This window comes from Melospiza georgiana, chromosome 6 (assembly GCF_028018845.1).
Source record: "Melospiza georgiana isolate bMelGeo1 chromosome 6, bMelGeo1.pri, whole genome shotgun sequence".
Lineage (NCBI taxonomy): Eukaryota > Metazoa > Chordata > Aves > Passeriformes > Passerellidae > Melospiza > Melospiza georgiana.
The window spans coordinates 28,147,484-28,163,602 of record NC_080435.1 but is presented as its reverse complement, the minus strand read 5'-3'; the positions used below and the strand labels follow the sequence as shown (position 1 = coordinate 28,163,602).

The window sequence follows — 16,119 nt, the reverse complement described above, 5'->3', positions numbered from 1 at the left end:
GTAGGAAAACCCATGGAGAAGTTGCTGATGTGTTAAACTGATAAAGGAGGGTGCAGGTGGATGTGGACTGGGGTAAAACTGCTTCTCAGGTGGGATTTGTGCCTCAGACAGATTAGTGACAGGTCCTTACCCCAGTGCCACAAAAAGGGCTTTTTGTGCACTTTGGGTTTGTTTTTAGCTGCTGATAGCAAAGCCTTGGCTCAGTCCTCAAGTGCTTTCACAGTGAGCTTGGAGAGAGGCAGGTAAAGAGGTCATCTTCCATTTAATTCTAAAATAGGCTTGGCTGTGATTCAGTGCAGAGTTAAATTTAAAGCAGGCTCCACTCCTGTGGGGCTGCTGGGGGAGGCTGATAAATCCTGCATGAGGATAAAACTTCTCTTTGCCATGGGAAAACATCAGCCTGGACCAGCAGCCAGCTAATCAGACGATTTACTTTGGAATACGCTGCGTGAAAAATGCCAATCACTTGTTTTTAAAATGTTAACATTTTAATAGTAATAAAATGGTTATAAAAATAGCAATATAATTAGAGTAATAATAATTTGGAAAATTTGGATTAGGACAATATGAGACAATAGAGACAAAGAGCTACAGACGTCCAGGTACCTTTTTCTGGGCAGCAGGAGCCCAAAAAAGGACCCACGTTAACAGAGGATTAACCCTTAAAAACAACAGCCTGTTGCATATTCATACACCTCATCCATGATGCATAAATTCCATTCAAACACAGGATTCTGTCTGGGCAGTGTCAGCTTCTTCCTCTGAATCCTCACAGTGTCATCATGGCTGAGCGAGGCAGGATGAAGTTTGTTTCTTCCGATAAGGGAACAATAAATTCTCTTTCTCTGAAAGATTCAGGTGTCCTGTGGCTGCTGTCTCACTGGGAGTCCTTTCTTTAAAAATTCAAGTATCCCACACAGCATAGTTTCTATTTTAACATTATGTTACAATCTAAAACTATATTTAACACACTACTTAAGAGAATTATTACAGCATAACTTTCTTACTTAACACATATAATATTCATTTTAATATTTGCAAAAATCCAATCATAAAATAGGCATTTTTCACATGTTGCAAAAGCACAGCTCCAGAAACCTTTAGTGCTGTCAGTATTTTTCCTGCAATCAGTAGACATTGCTGCTAATTAGCACAAACTCACTGGAGTAATGCAGGATTGTGTTCGAATTCTGTCACTCCACTGCCTGCCTGTGTTCAATGATGTTTATTTGAAGGAATGATGAGTTTTGGAAAGTGAGGTCAGCTGGAACATTGGTTGTGCTCTTCACCTTGGTCTTGCAATGTATCAGTCACTGAAGACAGAAGTCATTACTCACCTGTAAAAATGGAACTATTGTAGTATTAGTGGGTGGTACTCTATGGATATTCTTGAATGTAGAGTCCTTATTGATGCTTATTTCAAAACAACAGGAAGAAATGGCAATATTTGCTATGAAAGTTTTTTTAAAATTAACACAATATCATTGGAATTTTAATTTTAAATATGCTTTTTATTTTAAAAGGTTATTTTTCTCCTCCATAGAAAAAGTTTTTCAGAGTTTTTTTCAACTTTTATGTAAAGTAAACATTTTTCCAATGTTTGGATATCATTAAATTGGGAGTGGATTATCTAATTTTTTATTGATTGCCTTGAATATTATCATTCTCAATTTATATCAGATTCTCTCTATTTTCTGTTGTAATAGTCAGATATTGTAAAATATATTTGTCCTTGCCAAACACCTCAAAAATAGAAACCTATTGTATTTTTGTCCACATTTAACATTCATTAACCCTAACAGCCACTTCCAGCTCTTTTCCTGCTATGAGAGAGTGAGCATTAAAATGTAATTATTAAATACACTTCTGTGACAGGTACCACAAAGGCTAATGACTACATGAAAATAGTAAAGAAAATGCAAGAAAATTTAGAGTGTCAGACTAGAAATGCAAATTATTGTGACACATTTCCTGAAGACAAATCCTTTCCTTGTGGATCTCCTAAGGTACTTGAGTGAGGAATTATCTACTTTCTCTGACTCTAATAAAGTAAGTGGAAAACCAGGCCTGAAAAATAAAAATACAGCCTGAAAAATACAATACCACGATACCTTAGCATTTACATGGTCCAGTAAAGATATTTCAACTACCCCCAAAATATTGCATTTCTTTAACTCTTTATTAAAGAAAATATGTTAATATGAAAAAGATCTTAGCATAGTTTAAAAGACAGCAATGAAGCATCTGTCGAATCTTCACCTATTGATGTAATATGACCACAAGCAGAGAAATAAATATCTCACAGTGTCCCTGAGCAAAATCATCTGTGACAATTAGCAGGGTGCCATATTTTTAAATTATAGTTGTCCCAGTTAGCTGTTTCAACAACTATGGCACTGAAAAGGACAAGAAGGTTGAAAAGAAACAATTAAAAAAAAAATAGAGAGAGAGAAAAGTTCTGTAAAACCTAAATTGAACTAGTAGGTATTTGTGTAATTTCAAGATAAATTAATTGTATTTTTCTACTTATGTTTTTCCCTTTTCCTTGCACATTGACATCACTCTTTATTAAAAGTTGGACTCGATGATCTTGGAGGTTTTTTCAAACCTTAATGATTCTACAGTGTTGTTATTCTGCCTTTCTCTGCTGTGAAAAGTTAGGGGATTAGTGTTTTAGTTTGGGTGACGAGTGCATTTCATCTCAAGTCAGCCAGCTTTTATCCACTTGATAAAAAAGATTTTAGATTCCTTCTCACATTTTCTAGGAATTACCATTTTAGTCACTCTGCCTTCTACATTTTCTAAGAATTACCATTTCAGTCATCCTATCCTTACCTTTAGATACCAGACAAAATTATTTCCTTAGAGAAAATTCCATTGCCTGGCAGAATTTGAAACAGCAATGTCAGGATGGTGCAGGAGGTTTCTTGGAGCTGGGCTTTAAAGGCTGAGGAAGGAACAAGTAGAAAGAGAGGCAATCTGAAGAATGCTTTAATCTGATTTTCTTCTTTGGAAGAGCCATCCAGTGGATGGAGAAGCACATGGACCTGTGGTGTCTTTGTGAAATAAACAAAGGCCCAGAAACCACCATGAGCCCATGGAAAGCATTTTCTGTCCCTAGCAGCTTTTAAATCTTTCCAGAGGAGCCAGGCTGTTGAATTTGTAAGGCAAACAGCAAACAACAAACAAACAAAGAAACAAACAATTCACCAACTTGTCTGGATATTTGTTTTTTTTAGTCCTGCATTAAATCTGCAAAAAATAAAGTGGAAATAAAGGGTGAAATTTGTACTTATTTTTGCAAATGTCTCAGTGGAAAATGCATAGAGAAAACTGTGTGTTTTTTAATTGAGGAAACACAGTGCTTCTCAACTGACCTTCCAGTTGTTGCAAAAGGAGCAAAGTGTATGTTTGCTTTAAATTTGAAAGTAGTTTTCCATTTACACCCAGCAACAGAAGGCTGGATTTTGGGTATATCTAGTAAACATATCTATGGGGAGGGGAGATGGGGAACTTTGAACTGTGCTTGTCTGAATCTGATGGTAATCAGTGGGAAGTGTACATTTAAATTTTTATATTTTAAAAGAGCAGTTTTTATCAGCTTAACTCTCAGTTACTTTATCGGTTTAACCCCTTTACAGGTTTCCACAGGAATTTGGATCTTGAAAAATTTTGATCCAAATGCAGAATATCGAATGCTTGTTTTTCATAATACAAGTCATACTTAAGTGACAATAACATCAGTTAAAAATGCTTCGCCTGTGATGGCACAGCCTCGTTCAGGACTCCAAGCTTGGTCAAAAATTAAGAGTCAAGCTGATGCAAGCGACCCATAAGCTGATATGAGCAACTCATCCCGGCTGTAAAAAGTGTTTTGATGATACAGCTTATAGCAGTTTGAGGAGTAAAACAAATTGTTCTAGCCAAAGCATTTTCAGCCTCCATCTACACTTGGGATTTTGGTAACAAAAATAGCACAAAATGTCATTGGGAGGTGTTCTGCCAAAAGCTTCTAGTCTGTGTTTGTCCTCAGATTGTTTCTTTTTGCTGTATAATAGATCGCATCTGTTGGAAATATCTTCTTCTTCATACTTCTGGGTTTTATTTTCCACTCAGAGCACTCACACCTAACTAGTGCTTATCCTCTGCAAGGGCTTGTAGACAAGGAGGAACAGGAGCCCACGGGGGTGTGTGTTTCAGTGCTGAACTTCATAAATGAATCTAAATGACACAGAGCCTCCTTCCACCGAGTTACTTAAGCACTTTGAAACAAAACCCTCCCCTCCAAAAGGTATCAGGAGCCCAGAGCACTTATAGGTGTAACAGGAGTTTCCACATTAACCCCTCTGTTGCCTACCAGCACAAATGGACCTGCCAAGAGAAAATTAGGACAGGGAAGTGTTTGCTGCTTTCCAGGTGACAAAAAAAAGTCATGTGAGGGCTTCTGAGACACGGTCACAGATTTAACCTCTGATAGAAACGGTCATCAGAGTGTTTAAAGCTTGCTGATACATCTAATGTTGTTTTATTGTGCTTTGTGGGCACTTCAAAACTATTTTGTGGCCAAAGCCATCCCTAGGAGTCACTGACAGCAGAGAAGGTTCATCCCTCCAGCTCACACTGGCTCTGGCCAGCCCTTAGCCCTAAGGCTGAGGAAAGCTTCAATTGAAACAGCTGCCAAAGAAGGGAGCTCCTTGAGGGAGCTTGAAAGGAAAAAAGGGCGAACAATGGATCTGCAGGGTGCTGTGCTCCACAGAAGCAGCTGAAGGAGTTCCAACGAGATTTGAGAGTTTGATTACAAGCTGGTGATACTCCTGTTGCAAGGTGAGTGGGAGTCTAGCTTGATCTAATTAGCAAAAACTGGAACACGAGGAGAGAACTGACAGTGCTGGGATGTTTCAGGAGGTGCTGTGACAAACGTGACCCACCCAAAACTCCAGTGAGAGAACAGCATGATAAGAAATGTTAATGAGCCCAAAGTCACCCCTTCTTTTCTACATCTAAATTCAAATCTGTTTCTGAAAGTTGGTTAAAATTATGCAGATGTATCCATGGAGCACTGGATTCATCATTTTGCCTGTTAGTAGAGGATTGGTAACACTGAAATTAACAACTGTATTTGGATTGGTTTGGTTATCAAATTGTAAGAAGGTGCATGGTGAAACACGAGAAATTTGCTAGAAATAGATCCTAAAAAACATGTTGATACTCGTCAGTGGATCACAATTTGGGGTGATATACACCAATTTAAGTTTGCAGATCAAGTATGGATTGAATCAGCATATTTTAATGTGCTTTTTTTTTTGTTAAGCCATTTTAGAGTTTGTATGGTTAAGTAATCAACAAGAATGTTTATCAACATTTACTGTCTATTTATATGTTAATAAAACGTGTAGAAATAACTCTGTAGGATGTTATTTTTTTAGGAGCTTGATTAATATTTCTAAAATTAGTAAGCAATAGATGTTATGAGCAGCTCTTGAGTGCTATAATTTACTACCATTGACACCCACCTATTTCTTCCCCAGCCCTAAATTATATGGCTCATTACTTACAAGACTGAAAATTGGTGGTGTTGTGGCAGTAAAACCAATGTTAGGTTTTAGCACTTCCGTACAATAAGTCTGGCTTCTCCAATTAATTAATTCAAATTCTGACTTCACATCCTAACAATCTTTATTACAAGGATTGGTCCTAAATAAAGGTGAAAATCAAGCAGACACGTGTTGAAAATATTGGAACAAGTAGTGAGAAAAAATAGCAGAGTACGTGTAGTTGTGCAAGTAAATAAAGAAATTCTTTGTTATTTTTGGCAAGAGGTGGAGAAGCATGTGATGTCCAGTTGGAGCTGTTGCCAAGGATTTATCTTGGGGCTAAATACTTTATAGGCAAACAGTAATTCCTTTTTTGCCCCACATCAGCTGAACACTATTTCGGGTCAAGAATGCTGTTTGCAGAGAAGCTGACCAGTCCTACAAACCACTAATATTTAAGTGATGTATAATATTAGGGACATGTTGCTACTGGGGGTGTATCCTGTTATTTTGTGAAGAGTTGAGCAAGGCAAAATGCTGAATGCAAACTGGGCAATACATTTCCTCTGTCCTGCTTGCTCTCAAGCTGGTGGTGTGTCTGACGGGCTCGGGCTAGCGTGGCAAGGACTGCGAGCCAGGGAAGGATGCCAGACCAGATCTGGAAGGTTGGTGCTTCACACTTGTTTCCAGGGCTGGCTGGGGAAGGCTCTTTGTCTTACCACTCATTTAAATGAGTTAGGAGTTGGTAAATTCATTCTCACCTTGTCATCTTCTAAGCTCCAGGTCCTGAGAGCCAGGCCTTTTTCCTGGCACCAGTTTGCTCATCGTTATGCACGTTGAGTGTGTGTGAATGAGTGTTACGGGAGTTGGCAGCTAGCTGGGATCTGGCAGGGAGAGCTCACCGATTCGGGTTGCGGTGATCGGGATGGCCAGCACCGGAGGATTTGGGAGTTTTACACGTGCCCCTGGCAGAGCCCCCACAAAGCACCAGGCTGCCTTCCTCCAGGTAGTGACAGACCGGGGAGGGCAGGGAGGCGAGTTCGCGGTAGGAGCATTTCAACTCGTCCTCCCAGGACTTCCAGGGGGACCGTCACGAGAGTTCGGGGTAGGAGCATCTCAACTTGTCCTCCCAGGGGGAGTTCGCTGCAGGAGTATCCCGAGTTGTCCTCCCAGGGGTGACTTCCCGGGGGGACCATCAGCTGGCGCTGAGGGGGCTCCGCCGCCGAGCTGCTGCCATGGGCGGTGATGGCCCAGCAGCCCCGGCCGGTCGGTGCGGGAGGGCAGGAGAGGAGCGGCAGCGGGGCCGGGCCGTGCATGGCGCTCCGGGCGGGCGCGGGGCGGCGGCGGCGGCTGCGTTGCGCGGCGGGGCCGGGCGGGGGCGCTGACGGCGGGCCGGGCCGGGCCGGGCGGAGCGGAGCGGGAGGCGGCGGGAGCGCCCCGCAGGCTGCGCCCCGCGGGCTGGGCGGGGGCCGGGGCGCGCCGGAGCGGGGCTCGGCCGGCGCCCCCTCCGCAGCGCTCGGCGGGGCCGCGGCCGCCGCTCCGGGGCGATGGGCGGCGGCGGGCGCCGCTAGGCCGCCGCGGGCAGGGCGGAGGCGGGAGGAGGCGGAGGCGGAGGAGGCGGCGGCCGGGGGCGGGTTGGGTCCCTCCCCGGGAAGATGAGGCGGAGGCCCGGTCTGTCGAGCGGGCTGAGCCGGGGCTCTTCCCTCGCAGCCGCCAGGACAAGATGGCAGCGGCCGAGGCGGCGGCGCCAGCAGCAGCGGCGGGGCTGAGCGGCTGAGCCCGGCCGGAGCGGCGCTTCCCGGAGCGCTCCCGGACATGCCCAGGGCGGCGGCGGCAGCTCCAGCGCGGACGCCAGCGCGGCCCGACCCGTGAAGGTGAGCGGCCGGCGGCGAGCGGGGCCGGCCCCGCGGGCGGAGAGCGGCGCTGCCTCTGCCTCCGCCGGCGGCGATCGCGCCCTGCCCGCGGGGGGCTCCGCGGCACACCCGACCCCCCTGCCCGGGGTAGCGCCGCCGGCCTGGCCGAGCGCGGCGGCGGCGAGCGGGCAGCACCGCTTCCCCTTCCCGCTGCCCTCGACGGCGCCCGCCCCGCCGCGTCCCCGAAGTTTCCCGTTCCGCGGCGCGGCCCGGCGCCCTCCCGGAGCCGCCCCGGGTGCCGGGCGAGGCCGGCGCCGCCCGGCGGGGGAGGTGTGGCCGCCCCTCGCCCGCTGCCGGCGCTGCCCCGCTCCGCTCCGGGCGCGCCGCCTCCTGCCGTGCCTTGTATGGAGCGCCGGGGCCGGGCGGGCTGCGGGGGGTCCCGGGGCGCGGCCGCGGCTCCTCCCGCCCCGGTGCTGCTCGGCCGCCGGCGCGGCTGCTCCTGGCAGTCCCGGCGGGACGCGACCCTCGGCCTTGAGCCCCGAGCAGAGACACGCGCGGGGGGGAGGCTGGGGCGGCAAATGGTGCCCGGGGCCGGCATCGCTAACAGCAACTGGAAAGGAAGTGGACGCTTTAAAATTTGGTCAGTTCCCAAGAACGGGCTCTGTGAAAGCGGAGGGGTTTGTGTGCCGGAGGCTTTGCCGTAATGGTTGCGGCAGGGATTGTGCGGGGTTTGTTCTGGATTCGTCGTGGTATCAATTGTAAAGCTGGCAGGTGCGTTTGCATGTGGTTAACGCTGTAGGAAATTGTGATGAGTGTGTAAAAATTATTTTTATTTAGATCGAGCCCTCGATCGTCAATGCTATGTGCTTACACGTATATAATAAAGAGCTTTCTTTTGAGGTTATACTTTTGTTACTAACTGTTGCATCTGACTTAAAATGTCAGAAACTGCGATTGTTTGTTTCTTTGTTAACTTAGTTTTTGGCACTCCGGGGCTTGACTTGCCAGAAATTATGTGGCGCTCTGATGTTTTTGCATCTTCCTGTTTGTGTGTTTCACATCTCCCTACTTGCGTATCGCCTTGTTTATTTCAGCGTTTTGAAATTGTGGGAAAGTATGTTACTATGAGCGACGATTACATTAGTTGAAGCTGTAGTTGTTGATAACAATGCATGTTTCTGTGATTATTTACTTTCTGCCCGGTATTACCTCCCCATGACATCGTTTGCAAAAAGTTTAGGCTCTGATTGATGTCGCACTAAGTAGGAAAGCTGGGATGAACTCTGAGGACTGACATAATAATTCCGTAACAGACTTAATTTGCTAGAGCTTTCTATAAACTAAAGTTTAAAATACACACAGTAGCTGCCTAACAAGCGTGGCAGCCAGCGGAGAGATTAATTAAGCACCTGGAAAATAGGTCAATACTGTATTACGAAGCGGCGTGGTGAGATGGCAAATAAATAGAGCAAAGTGTTAACGCAGGCTTACCGGGGGAAAACCGATCCCGCTGGAGCCGTGGGGCGGCTTTATCTGCGGACCTTTTATGGTAGCACATGCTGGGAGCCCTCGGACTTTTCGCTGCCTCCTCTTCTTCCTGGGGGCTTCTCTGCTAGGGTGTGGCACCGCTCGTGCTTGGAAATTAATTTATGAATTTTTTTTTCAGTAGATAAATTTGGCCGGGTGTTCCGGTTCCGACTGCGGTGGTGGTGGTGCGTGGCTCTCCGGGCTTGGGGGCGGTGTGGAATTGGATGGGTTCCATGAGCTGGAATAAAGTTACATTGAAAAATTGCTCGGGAAGCTGCCCCTGCCCTGGGGTCTCTGCGGCGCTTGTGAATTTTCCTTTGTTTCTTTTTTTTTTTTTTTTTTTCTTTCTTTTGTGTGTGTGTGTGTGTTTGCGTGTTTCCTCCCTCGTCTCTTTCAAACAACTACCTGTGGAAACAGGGAAATGAGACAGGCTCCTGCATAACAAGATAGCAGAGACAAAGACAGGGTGTGGGGAGGGAGGCTGAGCTTGCAACTCATCTTTCAGAACTAACTGATAAAAAACCACCAGAATTTATTTGCATGCGCTGCTTTTCTCCTTGTGTCCTACAGTTTGCAGCAGTTGCTTCAAAACAATTCGGTGATTTTTTTTTTTTTCCAAAAGCATCTGTGGGGTTGATGGCATCTGTCTGTGGAAGGGGATGGGAGGCTCAGCAGCATTTTCAGAGGCAGAGGGTTGGTCAGCTCACCAGCCCCTGGGTGGAACAGAATTAACTGTACTGAATTCCTGTGGAAAGCCCAGTGCAGAGGTGTAGGAATGTCAGGCTGTGTTTCCCCAAGCTCACGGGTTGAGGTGTGTGTACCCCTCTCTGAAGGGACTGCACACTTCCTGTTTTCAGAGCAGTTTTCTTTTTACCTCTCTATAGGATCTCTTTCTTGTATTTTCCCTTTTGCCAGCGTGCTGATCACGGCAACAAAGGCCCTTTTGACAAAGCGGTGCCTTTTGGAACGGGAATTTTGTGGTTGCCTTTCTTGTGTGTGAGGGGGGAGAAAAGCAGCGTTGGGCACGGGAACAGCACTGTCATTTGAGGCTGGACATGTATTTTGGAGGGATGTTAAATACAGGAGGAGAAACTGCTTTTAGTGGAGCTAAATTTCGCTGTTGCAGTGTGGGGTGTCGTGGCACTTACAGAACAGTTCCTGCACACAGTGCTGCTTTCTGCACAGAACTTTGGGGAGTAAAGCAGAGAACAGAGAGGCCTTCCTATATTCTTTTATTAGATCAGCCTCAGCTTTTCTGAATATATGAAATTATTTCATCTGATCTGATTCATTAGGAGGCAGAAGGCTGATCCTTCTGTGAGAGAGAATGGATTTCTAGTGTTACACTGCACTAGATATTTACCTGTAGGAAATACTGCTTCTCTATGTCCGTAGAAAGCTGAAAGAAGGGGTAAACACCTTTCCCCTCTATTTTTTTTTTTCTGTGCTGCTTTCTGCACAGAACTTTAGGGAGAAAAGCAGAGGACAGAGAGGCCTTCCTGCATTTTTTATTAGATCATCCTCAGCTTTTCTGAATATATAAATTATTTCACCCGATCTGATTCATTAGGAGGCAGAAGGCTGATCCTTCTGTGAGACAGAATGTATTTCTAGTGCACCAGATATTTACCTGTAGGAAATACTGCTTCTCTACATCCTTAGAAAGCTGAAAGGAGGGCTAAACACCTTTCCCCTCTATTTCTTTTTTTACTGTGCTGCTTTCTGCACAGAACTTTAGGGAGTAAAGCAGAGGACAGAGAGGCCTTCCTACATTTTTTTATTAGATCAGCCTCAGCTTGTCTGAATATATGAAATGATTTCATCTGATCTGCAGAGGCATTAGAGCTGAATGAAAGTGCTGTGACTGCCAGAAGTACAAGCTGGGGAGAGCAGGCCTGGTAATCACCTGGTGATCCTTGGCTGAGGGAAGAAGGAATGTGGAAGTGTCATGGTGGTGCCACCAACATTCCTCTGTCACGAGTTGGCTGTTGGGTTTTGTGAAATAGCATCTGCCTTTCAGACTTCAAAAAAGCTTGTTTGTACCATTTTGTGTTTTCCAAGTTCCCAAGTCACTGAAATATTCTATTTCTTGTCATCCCTTCACTGACAATCAGAGGTAGAGTAGAAAATAATTAATTACTTTTAATGGATCTTGAAAGAAAAGATCTCCTCTTTCCTTTTAATACCAACTTCTTTTGTAATTTGCAGAATTAGTTGGTATTTACAAGATCTTGGAAAACAATGAATTACTTTTAATAGGTCTTGAAAGAAAATAATTAATTTTAATAGATCATGAGTATAGGATGGGACTTCAGGTGTCTGAAACTGTGCTTCAGAATTGTGACTGGGCTGAGCACAACATGAGACATGGGGAAAGGAGTGAGGATGAGCACTGAACGTGTTGCAGACCATGCTGGGAGTGCAGTGCACCTGAAATGACCATTTAACTCAATTTAAAGCAGCCTGAAATAACTGATGCTATGATATGGGTTAGTAATGGGTTACCTTTCCTGACTTCTGCAGGCACTGAGCACCCTCTGTTTAACCTGAAATAACCTATAATGAAGGATAAAGCCTGGAAAATCCTGTTACCTGGTCTTGGCTTCCCCTACCCCCCCTTTAGAGAGTGTTTTAATTTAGAGCTTCTACCTCTTATACAGAATTTTAAAGAAATTATAACTTTTTCTTCAGAGTTGCTGTGCTTTGAGTGACAGGTGAGCAGGGGAACAGCATCATGTAACTGTGAAGGTGGATTTTATATTTGATAATGTATTTCTTATAGGTTAGCTTCTTCTCCCCAGTTCTTCAGTTGTTTTATTTCAATATAGTGAATATTGAAAAAGATGACAGGAGTTGGTGTGAGTCTTGGTTTTAGATGCAGTTTAGGGATAATATTTGTAAAGCTTTGTAGTATTTTTTTCATTGTATATCACTTTTCCATATAGCATTTTAATACTGCATTTTTGATAGTGGGTAACTTTTTCACAATCTCTGGTTTAGCAGTTGGGCTTGGAAAAGGAAGAAGAGCCAAATAACAAGTGTTTTTTAAACAAGTAGACTCAAATAGTTTAGTTGTGTTTTTTTCCTTATGCTGAGGCTTGGAGTCAGTGTAATTTCAAAATAACTCTCTGAATATTAACTGTACATATTTATTAATTCCAGCATTGTATAAACTTTTTCTAAAAGCATAACATACAGTACAAAAAGATTAGGAAATCATTCCTTTTAGTAAGTAAGGAATATAATCCTTTTTTCCCCTTTTATCCAGCTCTCATATGCTCTACAGTATTTGGCTATAACAGGAAAATGCAAAGTTCAAGTTCCAAAACAGAGGAATAAAAGAAAATGCAGTCAAACATCCAAAGACAAAATAGACATAAGAAGTATTTTCCTATCTTTTAGGATGATCAAAGCTACAGCAACTCTCAATATTAAAAAAGGAATTGGATTCTTACATACAGAGAACTCTTTTTGCATGTTAGGAGGGGCACTCCCATCAAAAAAGCTATCTTTAACATCAGTAATCTTAAACTCATGCTTTCCATTCTTGCTGAAATAATGTAACAACTCTAGAAGACGTTTTAGTGCTTTTTAAAGCGCACTACAAATGAAGCACAAATAACATTTTTAATGTAAAAAGTCAGCTTTTATTTGTGTGATCACTTGCTGGATACATGTAGTCCTGGAAAACTTCTGGGCAGGAAAGCTCAACTCCTGATACCTGTGCTGAGTCCCATAAACACCCTGAAAAGAGGAGGTTTTGGAGATGCCCATGGCCACTTCTCCAGCCTGTTGGATTTCATAATCCACTGTTCTGAGTGGGTCTTGTTCTCTCCTGTGTTCTGGAGGCTGCTCTGGGTCACCACACTCCACTGTCCTGCAGCTGCTCTTTGTGTCACCAGGACACTAAAACCTCCAAGGAACTTAAATTACTGGGTGAGGCAAGATTTCTATCACCAAGCTTGGCTTGGTTGTTCGCTTGCCTTGGGGTAAGCAGCCACCAGTGCCTGAGAAAACAGGTTTTGGGTTGTTTCAGGGGTTTTCTCTAGTTTTCCATGGCTCTGAGCTGTGAGAGGGAAGTGGATCTCCTCGCCTTGAGATGGCAGAACTGGTCCCTGGGCAGGAGAAAGAGCCAGGAGAGCTGGGGCTGCAATGAGTGGTGCAGCTGTGCTTTGTGTGGGGCTGCAGTGTCCTCATTGCAGAGATGTTTGCTGCTTTTATTAGCGTGGCCAGATCCCTGCAGGCCTGCTCCCTGCCTGCCAGCTGACACCTGAACCTCTCCCTGCTCCTGCTGGAATAGGCTGAAACCATCTGGTGCAGGGACCTCTAATGCATGCCCCCATCAAGGGCTGCACGAGAAGGTTCACCTGTCAAGACAAAAATGCAGAGAGAAAAGGGCCTCAACTCATAATCATTAGAAAGTTCTGTAAGGAAGGAAAAGAAGTTTTTCTTACTGGTGATCTAAGTTCCCTTTGGAGGACATGAATAACCACTAATACCAGGTATCCATAAAAAGTGTTCATATACACATTTATTTCTAAAGCTTTAATTCACTTTTGCAAAAGTAATTTACTTTTTCATGTGTAGATAGAATAAATGGTTCTTCTCTTGTGTTTCCACAGTCTCAACATGTTTACTGTTTTGCTGTTTTGTTTTGGTCCTTTGTCAGCATTAAAAGTTGACATAGCTTTTTTTTTTTTTTTTTTTTTTTTTTTTTTTTTTTTACCAGATTCCACTGGTTTAAGTAAAATATATTAATTTTTCCCCTCTTTCCTATGGTGCGCATTTTTTTTCTGTGTTGGCACAATTGGTGGGCCTTACACAATTTCCAGGAGGATTTGTAGTTGTTTCTTGTAAGATGCCTTTCTGCCTGTTTTGACTGAAGCTGTTGATGTCCATCATTGTTTTATCAACATCTTCCTTCTTGAGTTTTTCTTAGAAACTTTGGTCATCTGCTACTTCTTACCCCTTTCCTTTCAATTCTTCCCTTTTTTTTTCTTTTTAACTGTTGGACTTGGTTGTTTGTCTGCAGTCTGTGTGTTCAGTTGAGAAGTTTTTTTCCACAGCTTCTCTTTGAAGATTATTAGGGATTGCATGTGGCTAGAAGAGGTACTCAGGTAATCCTTATTTTTCAGCATTTCAATCTGTTAAGTGTGGGAATTTTGGTGTTTGAGATGTTGTGAAGCCCTTCAGAAGGAACCAGATTTGCTCCTCAGAGGAGAAAGAGGAGACCAAGAACTTTTTTCCCTTTAATACCAACTTATTTTGTGATTTGCAGAATTAGTTGGTATTCAGCCTGATAGGAGCAGATTGTTTTTCATAAAGACTGATTTTAATAACTTTTCCCTATGGCTTCTTCCTTTGCACGTGTCAGCTCTGAGCCCAGCAAGAGGAGGCCATGGTGGGAAGTGTTGCCAAGAAATGCTTTGGGAGCTCTTTGTGACGAATGCTGCTTGAGACTAGATGTGTTTTAAAAACTCTGTCACAGAGGTGTCTAAACATTCTCCTCAAGGTTAAAACAAGAGTGGCTGTTAAAGGTTTATTTATGCTAAAGTGGAAAGATTATTAAACATGGAAGGGAATACAACAGAGAAAAAAATGTATGCACATTTAGCAGTATTATTATGTCCCCAGGTAGTGGGTTGTATGCTGCATATAATCTTTCTTTGCCTGTGCTTTCTGTGTAGTTAAATCAGGAAGTTTCTTTGCACAGGGGAGAGGGAGACATTTCTTGCCCTTGCATTATAATATGGGTTATTACAGTTACTGATTCAGTAGGACCTAAGACTGATCCTTCTGTGAGAAAGAATGGATTTCTAGTGCACTGATATTTATCTGTAGGAAATACTGCTTCTCTGCATCCTTAGAAAGCTGAAAGAAGGGGTAAACACCTTTCCCCTCTATTTTTTTTACTGTTCTACAGTAAATGCCATGTCAAATTTATACAACTGTTTTCTGCAAGCAACTAATGCTATTTTCATGATGGTGTTGCTCACAAGGAAAGAAAAACACCTGCTATATAAAAGCAGAATATTGAAACCACTTTTAAATAACAAACTTCTATTATGGGAAAAATACTGGGACTTCAAAAGTTTTTTTTTTTTTTTTTGTGTATGTTTAAAAATACCTTCCTGCTTATTGTGTGTCTGTGTGTTTACCTCAGTCTGTATATGTTTGAGAGTTGTTACTAGATGTAGCTGGGGCAACTGACCTGAAAACTGAAAAATAATCAAGGCATCTAATCCCACACACTTACCTTGATTGATCTTTTTGTGCTGCAGTTAAGTCAGTTTTAAAACAAATAAAGGCTAATGTTCTTATTTACTCTGGCATTTTGGTTGCAGAGGAAGTTGAATGTGCTCTAGGTGTGTTGTCTTCACAACTCAGTAACCACTTGATATTGACATTCTTGTTGGTCTTCTTGGAAGAGGGACTGATTTTTCCATGTATTTGGGCAAAGTTTTAACTCAACTATTGCTTCTACCAAGTGGTTCTCAATGTGTAGGAAAGTTGTATTCACCTCCTTGCTACAGGAGAGCCTGATTTGCAAATTTTTGCATTGCATGTCAGTTCAATGAGCTCGACAGGTTTTTTGTGTGTGTGCTGCTGCAGAATTAATATGCAGGTCCTGTGGGGAGAACAGGAATTTTGGATTGTTGTTGTTTGGGATGTTTTGTTTGCTTTGGTTTTTGTTGCTTGTTTTTGTCCAGGTGAAAATCTTTTTTCCTGAGAGGAAGAAAGGTAATTTTGGATGAGTTTCCTCCTCATTGAGTAATTGAGAGGACTTGATGAACTCTATGTAAGTAGAGTTCCTTTGCATGCAGATGTGCTGCCTTACCTTCTGTGAAGTGGCAGCAAACTTCTAAATGTATATTCTTACAGGAGCTGCTTTTGTCTAGAGCTATTTTAAAATGAAATTCCAAAATAAATTGCTTAGATCAGTTGATCCATTTCTAGTTCTAACAAATGGCCAGCATTCTAAAAAATGCAAAATTGAGCAATTGCACAAAAATAAAATGACTGGAAATAAGAAAGGACTAAGAAGGAATTTTTTTTTTTAAAGTACAGTGGCATTTGAACATGTGACATGCCAACATGCAGTTTGGACTAATCCTCTCTATCAAATTTTATTTCTGCTTTAGGGAAGGTGGCAGTGGAAGAAGTGCCCCGCCTCTCTGCTTGCCTTGGCCCTCCTGCTGCATTGG

The 16,119-nt window shown here is 43.4% G+C and overlaps 1 protein-coding gene across 4 annotated transcripts in view; it reads left to right on the top strand.

The window, feature by feature from the left end:
• Nucleotides 1-7,330: 7,330 nt before the first annotated feature.
• HIPK3 (homeodomain interacting protein kinase 3) overlaps nucleotides 7,331-16,119 on the top strand; it is a 69,153-nt gene continuing 60,364 nt past the window's right edge. For 3 of the 4 annotated variants that reach the window (XM_058026229.1, XM_058026227.1, XM_058026230.1), the window contains exon 1: nucleotides 7,331-7,408. The gene's annotated coding sequence lies outside the window, so the exon portion shown is untranslated. Of the gene's footprint in view, nucleotides 7,409-7,958; nucleotides 8,028-16,119 lie in introns of those variants that run through there. The other variant, XM_058026228.1, reaches the window with a different exon arrangement.